A 20,364-nucleotide genomic window follows, 5' to 3' on the forward strand; every position below is an offset into this window, starting at 1 on the left:
TCTAAGAAAAGGGACATTTCTTTTGAATAACCTCAACTGAAAGACAAAGCCTTTAGGACAAATTTATCTCCGTTAACTAGCCAAGAATATTTTACTGTATTTTTATTTTCCCAATGGCTCAATACTACACTGGTCATTCTCATCCTCTTTTGAGGATATTTCATAGGAAGACTTCCAGGGCTAAATATAGCCATGCCAACTTAAAATTTTACTAGTGAAGATAATTTCCAAACCAATTTCTATACCTGAGAAGGATGTACTGAATGTATATTGACAGAATATAATAAATACCAAAAGCTTAATTTTGGGATATATTTCTAAAAGGAAAAAGCTCTCTCCAAGGACACAGGCTGGACAGCTTGATCCATCCCAAAACTGGGAAATGATGGCAGATGTGGGCCAGTGCCTCACAGTTCCATCAGTGACAGCTGTGAGTCTGTGACCATCTTAACCGAACTGGTACTATGGTCCAGCTCTCTGTACGCTGTCTACTTTGACAGAGATAACAATGCCTTGGGAGGATGCTATGGACGAGCCATTTGAGAGGAAGAGGCTGAGCTTGCAGACGATGCAAAGCAGCGAGGCTTTGCCTAGTGGAGGTTGGGTGTCACAGATTTGTGGCAAGAGCTATCACAGAGACTGAGCAGGTATAGAGGGGGGTTTCTGGGATGCCAGAATTCACTGTTGAGCATTCTGGAGATCTGTAGGCTCATTAACAAAACATTAAGGATGGAAGGTGCCCCCACTTGAAAATCCCAATGGCGTATCTGACCTGCCCATATCCCTGTCTCAACACCGGTGCAAGTTTAGGTTAGTGCTATGATATTCTATTGGCACAACGGATTTCATAACATGTCCCGTGTATTTGAAAGCAGAGCAAAAGAAAATTGACAAATGTATGGGCTTTAGAGCGAGTCAAACTGATACATAGAGGAAAACAATTCTACGCTCTGGCTACCATCTCAGTTTATGGCCTATAATGTCTCAAGATCCCATTGGAGGGAGCTCTCCTATAGTAAATGCTATTCCATAATGCCATATGACCGATGTACATATACAGCACACTGAGTAATCAACAACACTGACGTTACAATGCAAATATTTGTACCAACGCCGCCAGCTTCAGCATATGGTACGATGAGCGCTAATCATTTTTTACTCTGATTGGACCATACATTTCACCTTTCCTACAAGGTGGGGACAGGGCCGATCGATATCAAATCGAATCAAATTCTATTGGTCACATAGCAGATGTTAATGCAACTGTAGTGAAATGCTTGTGCTTCTAGTTCCGACAATGCAGTAATAACCAACGAGTAATCTAACCTAACAATTCCAAAACTACTACCTTATACACACAAGTGTAAAGGGATAAAGAATATGTACATAAAGATATGAATGAGTGATGGTACAGAACAGCATAGGCAAGATGCAGTAGATGGTATAGAGTACAGTATATACATATGAGATGAGTAATGTAGGGTATGTAAACAAAGTGGCATAGTTAAAGTGGCTAGTGATACATGTATTACATAAAGATGCAGTAGATGATAGAGTACAGCATATACATATGAGATGAGTAATGTAGGGTATGTAAACATTATAATAAGTAGCATTGTTTAAAGTGGCTAGTGATATATTTTTACATCAATTTACATTATTAAAGTGGCTGGAGTTGAGTCAGTGTGTTGGCAGCAGCCACTCAATGTTAGTGGTGGCTGTTTAACAGTCTAATGGCCTTGAGATAGAAGCTGTTTTTCAGTCTCTCGGTCCCTGCTTTGATGCACCTGTACTGACCTCGCCTTCTGGATGATAGCGGGGTGAACAGGCAGTGGCTCGGGTGGTTGTTGTCCTTGATGATCTTGTTGGCCTTCCTGTGGCATTGGGTGGTGTAGGTGTCCTGGATGGCAGGTAGTTTGTCCCCGGTGATGCTTTGTGCAGACCTCACTACCCTCTGGAGACCCTTACGGTTGTGGGCGGAGCAGTTGCCGTACCAGGCGGTGATACAGCCCGACAGGATGCTCTCGATTGTGCATCTGTAGAAGTTTGTAAGTGCTTTTGGTGACAAGCCAAATTTCTTCAGCCTCCTGAGGTTGAAGAGGCGCTGCTGGGCCTTCTTCACGACGCCGTCTGTGTGGGTGGACCAATTCAGTTTGTCCGTGATGTGTACGCAGAGGAACTTAAAACATTACTACCCTCTCCACTACTGTCCCGTCGGTGTGGATAGGGGGGTGCTCCCTCTGCTGTTTCCTGAAGTCCACAATCATCTCCTTTGTTTTGTTGACGTTGAGTGTGAGGTTATTTTCCTGACACCACACTCCGAGGGCCCTCACCTCCTCCCTGTAGGCCGTCTCGTCGTTGTTGGTAATCAAGCCTACCACTGCAGTGTCATCCTCAAATTTGTTGATTGAGTTAGAGGAGTGCCACGCAGTCGTGGGTGAACAGGGAGTACAGCAGAGGGCTCAGAACGCACCCTTGTGGGTCCCCAGTGTTGAGGATCAGCGGGGTGGAGATGTTGTTACCTACCCTCACCACCTGGGGGCGACCCGTCCCCAGGTGCTTAGTCTTATCATCTGGAGCTGTTTTTTGCCCCACATACTTCAGCTGCGCGATTGACAAAATATTGAATTACGATTTTCAGTTTGTCAGATATTGCAAGTGCGATTTTCAAACGCTTGGTTGAAAACTTGGTAATTCCATCCAACATGGTTGAAACAACAACATCCCTTCTAAAATGAGATCATATGAAGTAATAAATACTGTGATAACTGAATACTAAACCAAATACTATTTTCCAACATTGTTATACTTATAACAGATAGGATTATTAAACATGACATTTTAACATGATCATCAAAGTGTGCCATAAAAGCACAGCACTTATTAATTAATGACATTATGAGTTCCAATTTCACCATTATGAGCTTCCTATTCCATCCTTAAATAACCTAAGTGAATTATTTATTCAGGCAGCCATATACTGTAGATGGGATAGGAAGCTTATGAATGTGTAATGTAATGTCTAAGTAGGCTCAATCATCATTATAATTGAAATGATTTGTCAGTGCCTTAAAAACATGAAACACAGCCTACCGATAGCAAGATGCAGCCTGTGTCCAAAGCATTGGAGTCTGGTTCAGTCGTTCAATGCGATGGCCTTATGCACACTTGCTGCTCTTCGTTCAGGCCCCAGGTGGCTAAAGCTTCTCGCAACCCCAGAGCGATGTTTTCTCCTGTGTGATCTCTGAGGAAGTAGCCAACGATGTTTGCAAGCACCGACCTTTGCAGTTCAAACTCCTCATCAATAGTGTAGGTATTTGTTGTTTTACTACTAAAGGTCTATTGCAGTTATGCAATAATCAACATGTGTAAGATCGGTTTCAACTTGTCCCTTAACTTTGTTATGCAATGTTGGGACGGCGATTTGGAAGAAATATGTGCGAGATGAATCTTGGATCTCCTGTCCAGCTTGTTTATCATCTTCTTGAAGATGTCTTTGCAGACTGTGTAAATAGGAATCATGTGATAGAAGCAGTGCCTTCAGAAAATTTGCACACCCATTGACTTTATCCACAACACAGGCAGAATTTAAAATGTCACTAGCCTACAAACATTTTTTGAAATTAAAACTTTAAAAGTTGTATTAATGTCGAGTCAAATATTCAACCCCTTTGTAATGGCAAGCCTAAATAAATTCAAGAGTAAGAATTTCCTTAACAAGTCACATAACTTGCATGGACTCATTGTGTGCAATAAGTGTTTAACACTATTGTAACCCACACATACTATTATCTGTAAGGTCCCTCAGTCAGGCAGTGCATTTCAAACACAGTTTTAACTACAAAGACCAGGGAGGTTTTCCAATGCCTGCAAAGAAGAGCACCTATTGGTAGATTTCTTCGTTTTTTTAAGTAGACATTGAATTTACTTTTGAGCATGATGAAGTAATTAATTACACTTTGGAGGGTGTATCAATACACCCAGTCACTACAAAGATACAGTGCATCTGGAAAGTATTCAGACCCCTTCCCTTTTCCCACTGTTATTCTAAAATGGATGACGTTTTTTTTAAATCCTCATTCTACACCAATACCCCATAGAAAGTTGTTTTGACATTTTTGCAAATGTATTAAAAACAGAAATGCTTTATTTACATAGCTATCCAGACCCTTTACTTAGTACTTTGTTGAAGCACCTTTGGCAGCCTTGAGTCTTCTTGGGTATGTAGATTGATGAGTAAAAAATAAAACAAGGCTGCAATGTAACAAAACGTGGAAAAAGTCAAGGGGTCTGAATACTTAATGAATGCACGGTATAGGGGTCCTTCCTAACTCAGTTGCCGGAGAGGAGGGAAACCCCTCAGGAATTCCATCATGATTCCAGTGGTGATTTTAAAAACAGATACGGAGTTTAATGGCTGTGATAGGAGAAAACTGAGGATGGATCAACAACATTGTAGTTACTCCACAATACTAACATAATTTACAGAGTGAAAAGGAAGCCTGCACAGCAAAAACATATTCCAAAACATGCTCCCTGTTTACAACAGGTCAATAAAGAATTTAGGCAAAAAAAGTGGAAAAGCAATTTGCTTTTTGTCCTCAATACAAAGTGTTATGTTGGGGCAAACATGTTTTCAAGCATATTGGTGGCTGCATATTATGGAAATGCTTGCAATCATTAAGGACTGGGGCATTTTTCAGGATAAGAAATGGAGCTAAGCACAGACAAAACCCTAGAGGAAAACCTGGTTCAGTCGGCTTTCCACCAGACACTGGGAGATGAATTCACCTTTCAGCAGGACAATAACCTAAAACACAAGTCCAAATATACAGTTGAAGTCGGAAGTTTACATACACTTAGGTTGGCATCATTAAAACTCATTTTTCAACCACTCCACAAATGTCTTGTTAACAAACTACAGTTTTGGAAAGTTGGTAAGGACATCTACTTTGTGCATGACACAAATATTTTTTCCAACAATTGTTTACAGACAGATTATTTCACTTATAATTCACTGTATCACAATTCCAGTGGGTCAGAAGTTTACATACACTAAGTTGACTGTGCCTTTAAACAGCTTGGAAAATTCCAGAAAATGATGTCATGGCTTTAGAAGCTTCTGATAGACTAACATCATTTGAGTCAATTGGAGGTGTACCTATGGATGTATTTCAAGGCCTACCTTCAAACTGCCTTTTTGCTTGACATCATGAAAAAGTCAAAGGAAATCAGCCAAAACCACAGAAAAAATGTAGACCTCCACAAGTCTGGCTCATCCTTGGGAGCAATTTCGAAACGCCTGAAGGTACCACGTTCACCTGTACAAACAATAGTACGCAAGTATAAACACCATGGGACCACGCAGGCGTCAAACCGCTCAGGAAGGAGATGTGTTCTGTCTCCTAGAGATGAACGTACTTTGGTGCAAAAAGTGCAAATCAATCCCAGCACAACAGCAAAGGACCTCGTGAAGATGCTGGAGGAAATACAGGTACAAAAGTATCTATATCCACAGTAAAACGAGTCCTATATCGACATAACCTGAATGGCCACTCCGCAAGGAAGAAGCCACTGCTCCAAAACCGCCATAAAAAAGCCAGACTACTACAAAGATCGTACCTTTTGGATAAATTAACTCTGGTGTGATGAAACAAAAATAGAACTGTTTGGCCATAATGACCATTGTTATGTTTGGAGGAAAAAGGGGGAGGCTTGCAAGCTGAAGAACACCATCCTAATCGTGAAGCACGGGGGTGGGAGCATCGTGTAGCGGGGGTTCTTTGCTGCAGGAGGGACTGGTGCACTTCACAAAATAGATGGCATCATGAGGTAGGAAAATAATGCGGATATATTGAAGCAACACCTCAAGACATCAGTCAGGATGTTAAAGCTTGGTCGCAAATGGGTCTTCCAAATGGACAATGACCCCAAGCATACTTCCCAAGTTGTGGCAAAATGGCTTATGGACAACAAAGTCATGGTATTGGAGTGGCCATCACAAAGCCCCCAACCTCAATCCTATAGAAAATTTGTGGCAGAACTGAAAAAGCATGTGCAAGCAAGAAGGCCTACAAACCTGACTCAGTTACACCAGCTCTGTCAGGAGGATTGGGTCAAAATTCACCCAACCTATTATGGGAAGTTTGTGGAAGGCTACCCAAAACATTTAACCCAAGTTAAACAATTTAAAAGGCAATGCTACCAAATGCGAATTGAGTGTATGCAAACTTCTGACCCACTAGGAATGTGATGAAAGAAATAAAAACTTAAATAAATCACTTTACTATTAATCTGACATTTCACAATCTTAAAATTAAGTGGTGATCCTAACTGACCTAAAACAGAACATTTTTACTAGGATTTAATGTCAGGACTTGTGAAAAACTGAGTTTAAATGTATTTGGCTAAGGTGTATGTAAACTTCCGACTTCAGCTGTACACTGGAGTTACTTACAAAGACAGTGAATGTTCCTGATTGGCCGAGTTACAGTGATTAATTAAATCTACTTGAAAATCTATGGCGAGACCTGAAAATGGTTGTCTAGCAATGGTCAACAACCAATTTGACAGAGTTTGAAGGATTTTGAAAATAATCATGGGCAAATGTTGCATAATCCAGGTGTTGAAATCTCTTAAAGATTTACCTAGAAAGACAGCTGTAATCACTGCCAAATGTGCTTCTACAAAGTATTGACTCAGGGGTGTGAATACTTACAGTATGTAAATGAGATATCTGGATTTCATTTTCAATAAAATTGCAAAAATTTATAAAAACATGTTTTTACTTTGTCATTATAGGGTACTGTGTGTAGATGGGTGAGGAAAAATATGTGTTCACTCCATTTTGAATTCAGGCTATAACAACAAAATGTGGAATAAGTCAAGTGGCATGAATATCTTCCAAAGGCACTGTACAGTAGGTGATAGCCTCGGTGATTTCTATGTGGCTGCGGGATGTTTTTTCATTAGCTCTTATCAGCACTCAGGTTCCCGACACACTGAGGTGAAGAAGCCCTATCTCTCCTCAGCAGCATTTTTCATTGTGCACTCTTAGCGGGGACACTTGAGATTGGTCAGCATGTGCATGTCATGCAGAGAGAGAGAGAGAGCCCGCTTGTGATTGGACAGCATCCTCTGTGCATGTAGAGAGTGAATGAACGTAGTCTAGCGCATGTCATTAGAGGAGGCACGGTAGTCCAGTTTTTGTTGTAATAACATAGTATCAAAAGGAGAAAATCGCAGCTTCTTGCTATATGGGTATTGCACATGTTGATATTGCAATTTCAATCAGAATTTGATTCATCTTGCAACCCTGCCACATGCAGCAAGACACTCAATGATTCATTCCGGTCCAGGATCAAGCATATTTCAGGGACTTAAAAATAAACAGTAGACAATGATTTCTGCCAAAAAAAACATCAGCGTTCAGTCTTACATGAGTTCCTCTGGTGTTATGATTACTTTTTTTTATTGATTTTTTATCCATGGAATTTGAATGAAGGTCTACATCAACAGCTGACCTTTTCCAGTCTAGGACATGATGCATTCACCTTGCAAGCTCTCATGCACATAACTTGTAAAATGTGGGAAAAGGACTGGGCCTTCCATGAGTATCCATTTTACAAAATCATCAAACCCCAACACCATGTCATTAGACTGCTAAATTCCCTGGGGTAATAGTGACGTTACCACCAAAACAAAGAACATCTGAGAAAAGGTAAGCTATATGTTGACAAGAAAAAGCTGGTACATATAAAAAAATATATGTGGACACCCCTTTAAATTAGTGGATTCAGCTATTTTAGCCATTCCCGACAGGTGTATAAAATCAGGTTACTCAACCGAGTAACCGGGTGGTAGTGATGGCCTTAACTTCTATTACCATCGCCAACCATGTAAATATAGCCTACGTAAAGCCAAAAAAAAAAAAACCTGCAGCCTGCAGGTTGAAAATATGAAATAAATCACATTGGATATGCATGGCCTGTCTGCAAGGAACTTGAAACATTTGATCAACTATTAATTTGGTCCAGCCCCAAGCTTGCACTAACAAACCTGCAACACCATATAAAATATTCTGGACCCTCAGAGTTCCCCGGCCAGTGAGCTCCAAACAGACACAGCTGTATTTGCGCAAGAGATAATCAGGTAAGCCTATTTTATGACAATTCCACCAGATCACAGCATGACACATTTCCCTTTCACGCCGAGTGGTTATCAAAAGGGAGAGAGCTGGAAAGATTTCTCAAAATGGGCTACTTTGAAGAACTATTGTCATTCTCAATGGACGTAAAAATAGACTTTGTTTACAGCAAGTTTGAAGTGACGAAAACATTACTGAGAAGCTCCAGTTAATTTGTGGTGGTAAGTTAAGACAATTAGAAATACCATCAGATCCCCAAATGGGCACATTTATAAGTCTACGTTTGCACGCAGGGAAGATAGCCTAGGCCTACTTCTACATGTATTCAGGCGCGCGTCCTTACTCAACATTGACAGGAGCACGCCAAACAAAATACAATGAATGAATTGATAACTCGTACATGGAATTAAATAAACCAAAACTTGTTTCTCACAAGTGTAGAATAGGTTGTGCACTCTGCAACCAACGTGTCCACTCTGACATGCAGAACTGTAAGACTGTTATAATAATACTATATTGAATGCATTAACAGAAATTAGGTTAACCAAACAAACATTGTAGGTTAGAAATGATGGGAATTAACGGTAAAATGTACTACCTGTGAAACTGGTGTGCCATCCCCAAGGCCCCCATAATGGATTAATCCTCTGAGACAGGCGGCAATCAAGACATGTACCATACATTTTATTTACATTTTTTTGCAACTGCTCAACTAAAAAAAAATGCTTGGCCGACCAACAGCCTATCGACCAAACAATCGATCAGTGACTAACTGGGGACCGCCCTAGATGGAACACACATTTCAAAACAATACGCTCATCTCCACCCCAGCTCTGAATTTCCATAAAGCCAATGTGAGGATAATGCTACAGTAGAACGCATGAGGGAGGCCATTGCTGAGAGCTAACAGCATCGTCATGAAGGCATTAGAACATTCCTTGGCTCAAGTCCTCGAAACTCCATGACAGGTTTAATAATCACTTTCTGTGAACACTTCCTAGGTTTGTGATGATTTGTGTTAAAGCTGCAATATGTATCTTTTTTGGGGTCGACCCGACTAAATTCACATAGAAAAGTGACAGATCTATAACTCGTTCTCGTTGAAAGCAAGTCTAAGAAGTGGTAGATCTGTTCTATGTGTGCTATTTCTATTGCTTCCCATTCTGAAGTTAAATGTTTGCGTCTTTTACTTTAGGTTTTGTACACCAGCTTCAAACAGCTGAAAACAATATTCTGGGTTACAGAAAATATATTTCACAGTGGTTTAGATGGTACAATGATACATTGCTTGTTTTGTCACAAACTGAAATTAGGCAAACTATTCAAATTTTAGCAACCATGGAAATGGCGAATTCTGGATATTGCAGCGAATAGTGTGCTAATACAGGCCATTACATTAGCCAACACCTGTTATAGATGCTTACATGCAGATTTTTAAAGCATCATGGGTGATGGGACTATGAATGCATTCCAAATGCACTATGGTTCATAGAAAGTTTACCAAAGTTGTTTTCTCCCAGATGAGGGGAACAGTCGTATATTTAGAATTCCCTGGCCCTCCCTACTGTACTTTCCAAGATAATCTATCATTTTATTTCTCACTTTTAAAAAAAATGTCCAGTTTATGTCCATGCAAGTATGCATAACGGAACTGATGTTGTGTATGTTTTATCAACAAGTGCTTGGCCTAGATAATAGTTTGCTCTACAAGTTTGTTACCATGCATGTACATGCTTGCTTGTCATCATGCCCAGCTGCACAATGTCATTGTGGTCAGAAGCCCTGTGGCTGCATGACAACAGGTCAGTGGGTAGCCCCAGCAGGGCCAGACAGAAGCAGCATTGAGCTGAGTGTATCTAGGCCGAGCGCACTTCACGTCACCCACATATTCACCAGTACTGTAACCTTGTCGTCCATTAAAACAGCAGCGGTTTAAAAATAGCAGAACACGGGACATAGCAAATCATCTCCTCAAAGAAATCACCTGCAGCATTCAATCTAAGGAGGTTCTGAGCCAGCCAGGCATTGAGTTTAGTACACCAACTCCGATAGCGCTGCCTTTTTACAACAATTTGTGCCATTTAAAAGAACACATCAACAAAGAGGAGCGCCGTGGATTATTGTGCGCTTGTGTTCAGATACTACTGTACCACTCACCAGCCCGGGAAATTGATACCATGACCTCGTTGACCATATCAAGTCATATGATATACCATTGGGAAAATCTTAAGACGATTTTCAGGTTAAAAACAAAGGCTATGAAACAACATTAAACCGAGTGAATTCATTACACAGTAAAAAAATGAAATAAATAAAAAAGGCAGTCATCTGCGTTAACACTGAACATTGTTTTATCCAAATGTTTTATTCATACAGCATCAGAAGAAATAAGGAAGTAGATATGAACCTGTTTTGCCATGTGAATCGCTTATAAGACATTTCAGCATGCAAGTTAATTTTAAACAATAGTTACCTTCCACGTGGCCATCAAAGCTACCTGTACTGTATAAAAAGGTGTGCCTCCTTCTGCAGATGAACAGAACCCTCTCTAACAGGAGACGAATGCCATGGCGAAGTTGACAGCGCTGTCTCCTACTTGTGAGCACTGTCTTTGCGCTCAGCGACACAAAGCCCTTACTAGAGGCCCAACTTCATCCTCTTAAACCCCTACAGGAGACGGCAAATCCACGGATCCTTACCCTTACAGGAGACTGACGTGAAACACGTTCCTCCTACACTCTAAAAAGAAAAGGTTCCTGGAGTATCCTTTAGGGGTTAATAATAATAATAAGAAGAAGAATAACAATAACACCATATTTTAGTTGTCATTGTTTATCATGATTTTAGTGGCCAAGCAGAGTTCAAAAATCTAAATAGGAGGTAAACTCCCAGCCGATCCCCAAGTATAATGGGTATGTCCTCTGGTGTGTTGATGTTCTCCGTATCCACAGCCCAGAATGATTTTACAGTGCATGGTCATTGAACAGGATTCCTGTTTTGATAATGGTTTTCATACACATTTCTTCTCCATAACGTAGAGGCCTATGGGATATTCATTGAAGAGGTAAGGGAGGAGGATGGTCAATGTGCTCTGCATAGCATAATACCAATTCACATACCTTTGTATGCCTCCTCGTCTGTATACCTGCAAACACCGACACAAAAGTGAGCAGTTCAGTCATCTGTACCCAACACTGCTAGCTTTCAACATATTCTTATAGCCTACATATTCTTACCTCTGATTGATATCCATTGAATTGTGTCCATTTTGGGTTTTAGAAAGATTTGCCATACATGAAAAGATAGATGGTATCATCATAAAACAGTATCAATTTAGATCATACAAGGGACAAACCTTACCTTCAATTGAGGAGATCTTAAAAATGTTCAGTTAAGGGCCTGTTTCAGTTGGGCAGTTAGGTTCCTGCAAGAACCCCCACCAATTAAGGAGGTTCCTTGATTAACCCCACCTCCTTTGTCGTTCTTGGAAGAACCTTTTTCAGTGCCAAGAACCCTAAAGTTTTTCGAAGACCTTTGAGACTCTTAGATGAACCCTTGTTGAACCCCACATTTTTAGAGTGCATATAGAGGACATGGGTGCCAAGGGAAACTACGTTGGAACAGAACCCACCTCTCGAGGTCTGCAGACATACGCACGACTTCCCGAGAACCTGGATCGGGAAGTTGCTACCCAGAAGTGCCTTTGGCTGTGGAGCGACGGGTCCAGGTTTTACGACCGCGACAACATACAGCCTGATAACTACCAGGGAAATGAGAACTGTACGCATGTGAACTGGGGAGAAGAGAAACGCTGGAATTATTGTATCTGCAGTGTGAAGTTACCTTCTGTATGTGCCATGAAACTATGAGCTCTCCGACATCTTAATTGAGAAGTCTATTTTATTTGGTTGTCTATTTATGACACATTCAATTGGTTACTAGGTAACATTACTAGAAAAAAAACACATTGTTTCTTTCACTGCATTTTGTTTCGTAACATCCATCTTGTATATACTGGAAATAGGGGCAGTTTAAAATCAATAATGTGTCATCAAATGAAAAATAAAGGATCACTTTCATATTCAAACAGGCTATGCATGTTAGTGTAAGCCAGGATCCACAACCTCACCCTACAAACAAATCTACAATAAGCATGTAAAGAATAAAATAACCTGAAAGGGCTGCTGTATTCTAATAGTGTAATACAATTACCATTTATTTTCATACTACAGTATTAATTATGCACTAATGGTAATTATTTCCCAAATGAGAGTTCAGCACTTTTTAATGGGAATTCTCAATACTCCAGGGAAGAGCCAACTCAGCATAACTGTAATGAATAGTGAGAGCGGTGTAGTCCATTGTTGCATGGTTTCCCCTCTCTCCCCAGAGCAGCCTTTTCACCTGTTAAATGGAGCATGGCACTACAGCCTGAGTAGAAAGCCACTTGACTGAACATGAGTCACGACACACAGGAACCTTTTCCCACTCTTCTCCCTCCTCAGGCCATGCTCTGAGTCAATGTGTCGGAATGTCTGCATAAATTATTCAGCCGAGCGGTGCCTGCTATCTGCAAATAACAAGTGGCTCTTTTGCTGGTCAGCGTGTTCCAAAGACACTGTATAAACCTGGTGATTAGGCCTCTGTCCGTGAAGAGCTGTGTGTCATTGTGGCAATAGAGCACAAGACAAATTAGACAAAGTACTGTACATTGTACAGGTCACAACTACTTTCTCAGGGTCTCCCTTTTCTCAGCTCACTAGCCAAAGGCTAGTTGGGGTCAGAATTTACACAGACGGCAACAAAAGTACACCCGCTGGAAAGTTAATTTTTTGTACAAATTTGGACACATGAATATTTGAGCTAAATTCCCACCACATTCATTTAGAAAGGTAACCAGATTTAACTAAAAAAAAATCTACTTTGAAAATGTTATGCAATTAAAAAAAAAAAAAGTATTTTCCTTCTGAGGAAAAAGTTAGTACACCCCAACCTTTACCATCACATAAAATGGCTAAAATTAGAATCAGGTGCACCAAAACAGGTGCAAATGATTAGAAAATCATATGGGTGTGTGGAACATCATGCCAAGATCAAAAGACCCACCCAAGGCCCTCAGAAGAAAGACTATTGATGCCCATGAGTTGGAGGGGATACAAATCAATTTCCAAGCAAATCAAAGTACATCATCCCACTGTCTGACGGCTCATCTACAAATGGAGAAGTCCCACCAAATTCAGTCCAAGAGCTGACCGAAAGATGCTCATAGAAGTCTCTAAGAACCCCAGGGTAACATCAAGTAACCTTACAGGCCTCTCTTGCCACAATCAATGTCAAAGTGCATGAGTCAACTGTCAGAAAGAGACTGCACAAACATGGCCTACATGGGAGGTCAGGAAGGAAGAAGACTCTGCTCTCAAAAATAATAATAAGACAAGACTGACGTTTGCCAGACAACAGCTGGGTAAAGACCAAAACTACTGGAACAATGTGCTCTGGACAGTCAAAGGTGGAGTTGTTTGGCCGCAATGCCAGATGCCATGTTTGGCGAAAACGAACCATTGCCGTTATTTCAGCCAAAGGGGGCAACACCATCTATTGAAGCTAGAGATGTACTTATTTTTTACGCACCGTGGAATTGCATTTCTGTTGATTTTTGATGATTCAATGATTGCAAAGTATAATCTTCCAGTGTTGTCATTCGTGTTGAAGTGAAGATTAATTTTTATATTTGGACAGATGGAAATGTAAAGGCAACTTTCCAGGGAGTGTACTTACTTTTTCACACGACTGTACATCAGGAATGAATGAATGCAGCACGTGACAGCTCTATGTTGTTTGGCCCCACGACAGGATAGCTGTTGTAAATCTCACGGTCTTTAAATAAATGGAGCCGTAACCATTTGTTTTATGACAGATTTTGCAAACAGCATTGTGGATCCTTGCTAAAAATCCATATGCATTATGTCTAAATCATAAATCATAAAGTATAAGGGTGCTGCTTCCACATTCACTAAACCGATTGAAATCACAATGCTGTGAAAATATATAAAGATGGATGTAATGTGGCTTTAAGTCTAAATCCCCTATGGCCACGTAGCCTTTAGTCTAAGAATAGGGGCAATTTAAAGTGGTTGCATTGGTTGCATACTGATGAGGGCATGACACAGTGCATTTGGAAAGTATTCAGACCCCTTCCCTTTTTCCACATTGTTACGTTAGACTTATTTTAAAATTGCTGCGAATATTTTTTTCACCCTCATCACACACAGTACCCCATAATGACAAAGCAAAAAAAAATATTTTTTAAACCTTTTTGCACATTCATTAAATACCTTATTTAAATAAGTATTCAGACCCTTTGCTATGAGACTCGAAATTGAGCTCAGGTGCATCCTATTTCCATTGATCATCCTTGAGATGTTTCTATAACTTGATTGGAGTCCACCTGTGGGATATTCAATTGATTGGACATGATTTGGAAAGACACACCTGTCTATATAAGGGCCCACAGTTGACAGTGCATGTCAGAGCCAAAACCAAACCATGATGTCGAAGGACTTGTACATAGCACTGAGAGACAGGATTGTGTCGCGTAACTGATCTGAGGAAGGGTACCAAAAATGTACCCAAGAACACAGTTGCCTCCATGATTCTTAAATGGAAGACGTTTGGAACCACCAACACTCTTCGATCTGGCCACTCGGCCAAACTGAGAAATCAGGGAAGAAGAGGCTTGGCAAGAACCTGATGGTCACCCTGACAGAGCTCCAGAGAACCTCTGTGGAGATGGGAGAACCTTCCAGAGGAACAACCATCTCTGCAGCACTCCACCATTCAGACGGAAACCACTCCTCAGTAAAAGGCACATGACAGCCTGCTTGGAGATTCCCAAAAGGCACCTAAAGGACTCTCAGACCATGAGGAACAAGATTCTCTGGTCTGATGAAACCAAGATTGAACTCTTTGGCCTAAATGGCAAAACGTCACAACTGGAGGAAAGCTGGCACCATTCCTACGGTGAAAGGTGTGGGAATGTTTTTCAGTGGCAGAGACTGGAAGACTAGTCAGCATCGAGGGAAAGATGAACGGAGCAAAGTACAGAGATAACCTGCTCCAGAGCGCTCAGACTGGTTCGAAGGTTCACCTTCCAACTGGACAACAACCTTAAGCACACAGCAAAGACAACGCAGGAGTGGCTTCAGGACAAGTCTCAATGTCCATGAGTGGCCCAACCAGAGCCCGGACTTGAACCTGATCAAACATCTCTAGAGAGAACTGAAAAAAAACTGTGCAGCAATGCTCTCCATCCAACCTGACAGAGCTTGAGAGGATCTGCAGAGAAGAATGGGAGAAACTCCCCAAATACAGGTGTACCAAGCTTGTAGCATCAAAGCTGCTTCAACAAAGTACTGAGTAAAGAGTCTGAAAACATGTGTAAATGTGATAGTTTTTTTATTTTTGATACATTTGCAACAAACAAAAAAACGTTTTGCTTTGTCATTATGGCCTGCACGGCCTGCAACGAAAACATGCGGTCTCTCCTTCACTGCAGCCGAGGTGAGTAAGACATTTAAACGTGTTAACCCTCGCAAGGCTGCAGGCCCAGATGGCATCCCCAGCCGCGCCCTCAGAGCATGCGCAGACCAGCTGGCCGGTGTGTTTACGGACATATTCAATCAATCCCTATACCAGTCTGCTGTTCCCACATGCTTCAAGAGGGCCACCATTGTTCCTGTTCCCAAGAAAGCTAAGGTAACTGAGCTAAATGACTACCGCCCCGTAGCACTCACATCCGTCATCATGAAGTGCTTTGAGAGACTAGTCAAGGACCATATCACCTCCACCCTACCTGACACCCTAGACCCACTCCAATTTGCTTACCGCCCAAATAGGTCCACAGACGATGCAATCTCAACCACACTGCACACTGCCCTAACCCATCTGGACAAGAGGAATACCTATGTGAGAATGCTGTTCATCGACTACAGCTCGGCATTCAACACCATAGTACCCTCCAAGCTCGTCATCAAGCTCGAGACCCTGGGTCTCGACCCCGCCCTGTGCAACTGGGTACTGGACTTCCTGACGGGCCGCCCCCAGGTGGTGAGGGTAGGCAACAACATCTCCTCCCCGCTGATCCTCAACACTGGGGCCCCACAAGGTTGCGTTCTGAGCCCTCTCCTGTACTCCCTGTTCACCCACGACTGCGTGGCCACGCACGCCTCCAACTCAATCATCAAGTTTGCGGACGACACAACAGTGGTAGGCTTGATTACCAACAACGATGAGACGGCCTACAGAGAGGAGGTGAGGGCCCTCGGAGTGTGGTGTCAGGAAAACAACCTCACACTCAACGTCAACAAAACTAAGGAGATGATTGTGGACTTCAGGAAACAGCAGAGGGAACACCCCCCTATCCACATCGATGGAACAGTAGTGGAGAGGGTAGCAAGTTTTAAGTTCCTCGGCATACACATCACAGACAAACTGAATTGGTCCACTCACACAGACAGCATCGTGAAGAAGGCGCAGCAGCGCCTCTTCAACCTCAGGAGGCTGAAGAAATTCGGCTTGTCACCAAAAGCACTCACAAACTTCTACAGATGCACAATCGAGAGCATCCTGGCGGGCTGTATCACCGCCTGGTATGGCAACTGCACCGCCCTCAACCGTAAGGCTCTCCAGAGGGTAGTGAGGTCTGCACAACGCATCACCGGGGGCAAACTACCTGCCCTCCAGGACACCTACACCACCCGATGTCACAGGAAGGCCATAAAGATCATCAAGGACATCAACCACCCGAGCCACTGCCTGTTCACCCCGCTATCATCCAGAAGGCGAGGTCAGTACAGGTGCATCAAAGCTGGGACCGAGAGACTGAAAAACAGCTTCTACCTCAAGGCCATCAGACTGTTAAACAGCCACCACTAACACTGAGTGGCTGCTGCCAACACACTGACACTGACTCAACTCCAGCCACTTTAATAATGGGAATTGATGGGAAAGGATGTAAATATATCACTAGCCACTTTAAACAATGCTACCTTATATAAATGTTACTTACCCTACATTATTCATCTCATACGCATACGTATATACTGTACTCTATATCATCGACGGTATCCTTATGTAATACATGTATCACTAGCCACTTTATACTATACTATGCCACTTTGTTTACATACTCATCTCATTTGTACATACTGTACCCGATACCATCTACTGTATCTTGCCTATGCTGCTCTGTACCATCACTCATTCATATATCCTTATGTACATATTCTTTATCCCCTTACACTGTGTACAAGACAGTAGTTTTGGAATTGTTAGTTAGATTACTTGTTATTACTGCATTGTCGGAACTAGAAGCACAAGCATTTCGCTACACTCGCATTAACATCTGCTAACCATGTGTATGTGACAAATAAAATTTGATTTGATTTGATTTTGATTTGATTTATGGGGTATTGTGTGTGATTGACGAGGAAAAAAAACAATTTAATACATTTTAGAATAAGGCTGTAACGTAACAATGTGGAAAAAGTCAAGGGGTCTGAATACTTTCCAAATGCACTGTAAGAGACTAAGTTGTGTCTCTTACCTAACCATGACTCGTTTCGGGAAACTAGGTGTACGTCGTACTTCACAGAAGAGCCATTTGAACATGAATTTTTTTTAAATCCAAATGCATTTTTTTGCCAGAAATGTCTTCTGGACCATGTGAACTTTCATGTGCCTTAATAACAAGCTTGTATGCCATCTGTAAATACGAATACAATTGTTAAAATTACAAGCCTAGTTGGTTTAGCCACGAAAAAAAACAGCAACCTTCCAGCTAGCCATGATTGGCTGTAATAAAGAGTGGCACACTTCTAGCACACTAAAGAGGGGCACACAATGTAGCACACTTCTGTCTATAATAAGAGCTGGTCAGTATGTGTAGGTAATCCTTTCAAACGCTGCTTTTTTGAAAAGGTATCACGTAGTAAAATTGCATAAGTGTGAATCTCCACTTTCTAGAAGACCGAGTTTTGAAATCAGTGGAATTAGAGTATGATAGCTAAGGATATGGAGAACATTCTGCAGTTTGATTGCAAATAACACACAGAAGGCTGTTGTATAAAACACCCGTCTCTGGATTACATCTTCAAACTATGGGCAACCATGGCACCCGTGACAGAAGGGGGAAGCGTCCATCCATGTATACGGGTAAGATAGTCTAGCTAGCTACATTTTCAGATATTACCCGTTTCTAATTTAGTCAGAAAGTCAACTGTTAGCTAGCTGGCTATCTCGGTAGTTAACGTTACGTGTATGATCTGCGGAGTAATAGTATTCTAATCGCAGAGACATTTGTATTGCTAGTTATAGCTTAAGTTAGCTAGCTAACATTGAACCTGATTGTTGAGCCAGCTTGGTTTAAAGATTACAGGGTGGAGGTTGGTACACCACAGCAAGCAGCTGAAAAAAGGGCATTGGAAGCACAGACACTGCACACAGAGAAGATTGCCATGATGAAACAACTACTGGAACACGGTTGCTGCTTGTCTTCCTGTTCACCGTGTAGCATGACCCGGAGCACACCATCTATGGTATCATCAATGACATCCTACTCTCAAAAATAGATTAAACATTGTTTACTACCCAAAAGAAAGCAGTCACGCCTTTTCTGTTTCGTTCGTAAATTCGTCATTATCAAGCGCTCTAGATGCTCGAACCAGAGCATTCACATTTCAGAGTAGAGTGTCCAGAGTGAATTTACGAACTCACCCTATGCTCAGACAGCAACAACATCGAGTCACCCTCAGTCCATCCTTGTCAAACTTGAAAACGCTTACCTGTACCTGTTTGTCCTCTGTACAACTGCGGTCCTTCCGCTGGGTGCTGAAATTCATACTTTTAATAACAACAAATACAACTTTTTCCCTGCATTTGGGTCCATGCCATCAGGGTTCCACAGGACGTCCCTATTCCATTGAAGTTGAACTGTAAAATGGTTAAGGGTTATGGTTGGCTTATGGTTAAGGTTAGGGTAAGGGTTAAGGTTAGGTTTTAGGATAGGGACGTCCCAAGGATCCCGGATAGCACAGACCCAATTGAATCTCAGCTTAAGTAGTATGTAGTACGAGCAACACAAGGAAAACGTTTGGTGGTTGTATTCCAGTCCTGGAGGGCTGAATCCCTACTGTTTTTTGTTTCTACCTGGTAGTTAATTGCATGATGCTAAATTAATCTCTTAGAAGAGGGAGAGGATGAAAACCAGAAGAGTTTCTGCCCTCCAGGACCAACATTTAACTGGTACGACAACATTGGTTGCTAAATACAAAATCTGACACGACAACAACCACAGACAGACAAGAAATGCAGACATTATTTTCAATCAAATGTGTAGCTTATGCTGAGTAATGAAATAAGAAATGATATAAGACAATGATAGAGTTGGCAGACTCCTTTAATAGGGAGCTTTATTGGACTGTGGGTATAAATCATGACCACTAATTGACATGCCAAACCTTCCTCTACTTCAACAGTCTGGTAAACCAGTTGCACTGCCATCTGCAGTGCACCCAAAAACAATGAAAACAATTATTGGTCAAATGAGAAATATCAAATCTCTTGACCACTTGCACAGTCATGTTGGGACCGAATCCATTTGCACAAAAAATTTGAAATCTTAACAAGTTTGACCAAAACCTATGATTGATTTTAGTGGATTTTAGGGTAGTGAAACTCTTCCAGGGTTAAACTGATTCCTATTGTGCATGGTAGTGTGGATGGTGTTCCTTTCCCCTTAACCAATGACAATGACTATTCAAATGGTTAGTTCACAATATCAAATACAGTATGTTCCAAACGGAAATATGCTTCCAGAAAACGGGTTAGCGGAACGCTAACATCATCAAAGGTGAGGAGAGATGACAATAAGTCTCTATCCATCTGTCCAATCACAGCACTCAGAACAGGAAAAATCCAATTGGACAGGCCATTCCACTGCACATAGATGATTTTACTTAATTGCGTGTTATGCTCCACCTCCTACATCATATATCAAACTTGAACCGTGACCTCATGAAATGTTCTTCTTCCATAGCTTTCAGACAGGACATAAATGAAGAGCGCAGGGACGATGAGTGATTCACATTAGAACATTATCGCTGACTTGGGGAGGCTGATGGTTATAGATGTAGCGTGACATATTGGTACTTATCAGGATA

At 41.5% G+C, this 20,364-nt stretch overlaps 1 protein-coding gene across 1 annotated transcript in view; it reads right to left on the reverse strand.

Moving 5' to 3' along the window:
* Window positions 1-20,364, reverse strand: part of LOC139378987 (Kv channel-interacting protein 4-like) — a 244,297-nt gene that overhangs the window by 217,615 nt on the left and 6,318 nt on the right. The gene's annotated exons all lie outside the window — the stretch shown is intronic.

This window comes from Oncorhynchus clarkii, chromosome 21 (assembly GCF_045791955.1).
Source record: "Oncorhynchus clarkii lewisi isolate Uvic-CL-2024 chromosome 21, UVic_Ocla_1.0, whole genome shotgun sequence".
Taxonomy (NCBI): Eukaryota; Metazoa; Chordata; class Actinopteri; order Salmoniformes; family Salmonidae; genus Oncorhynchus; species Oncorhynchus clarkii.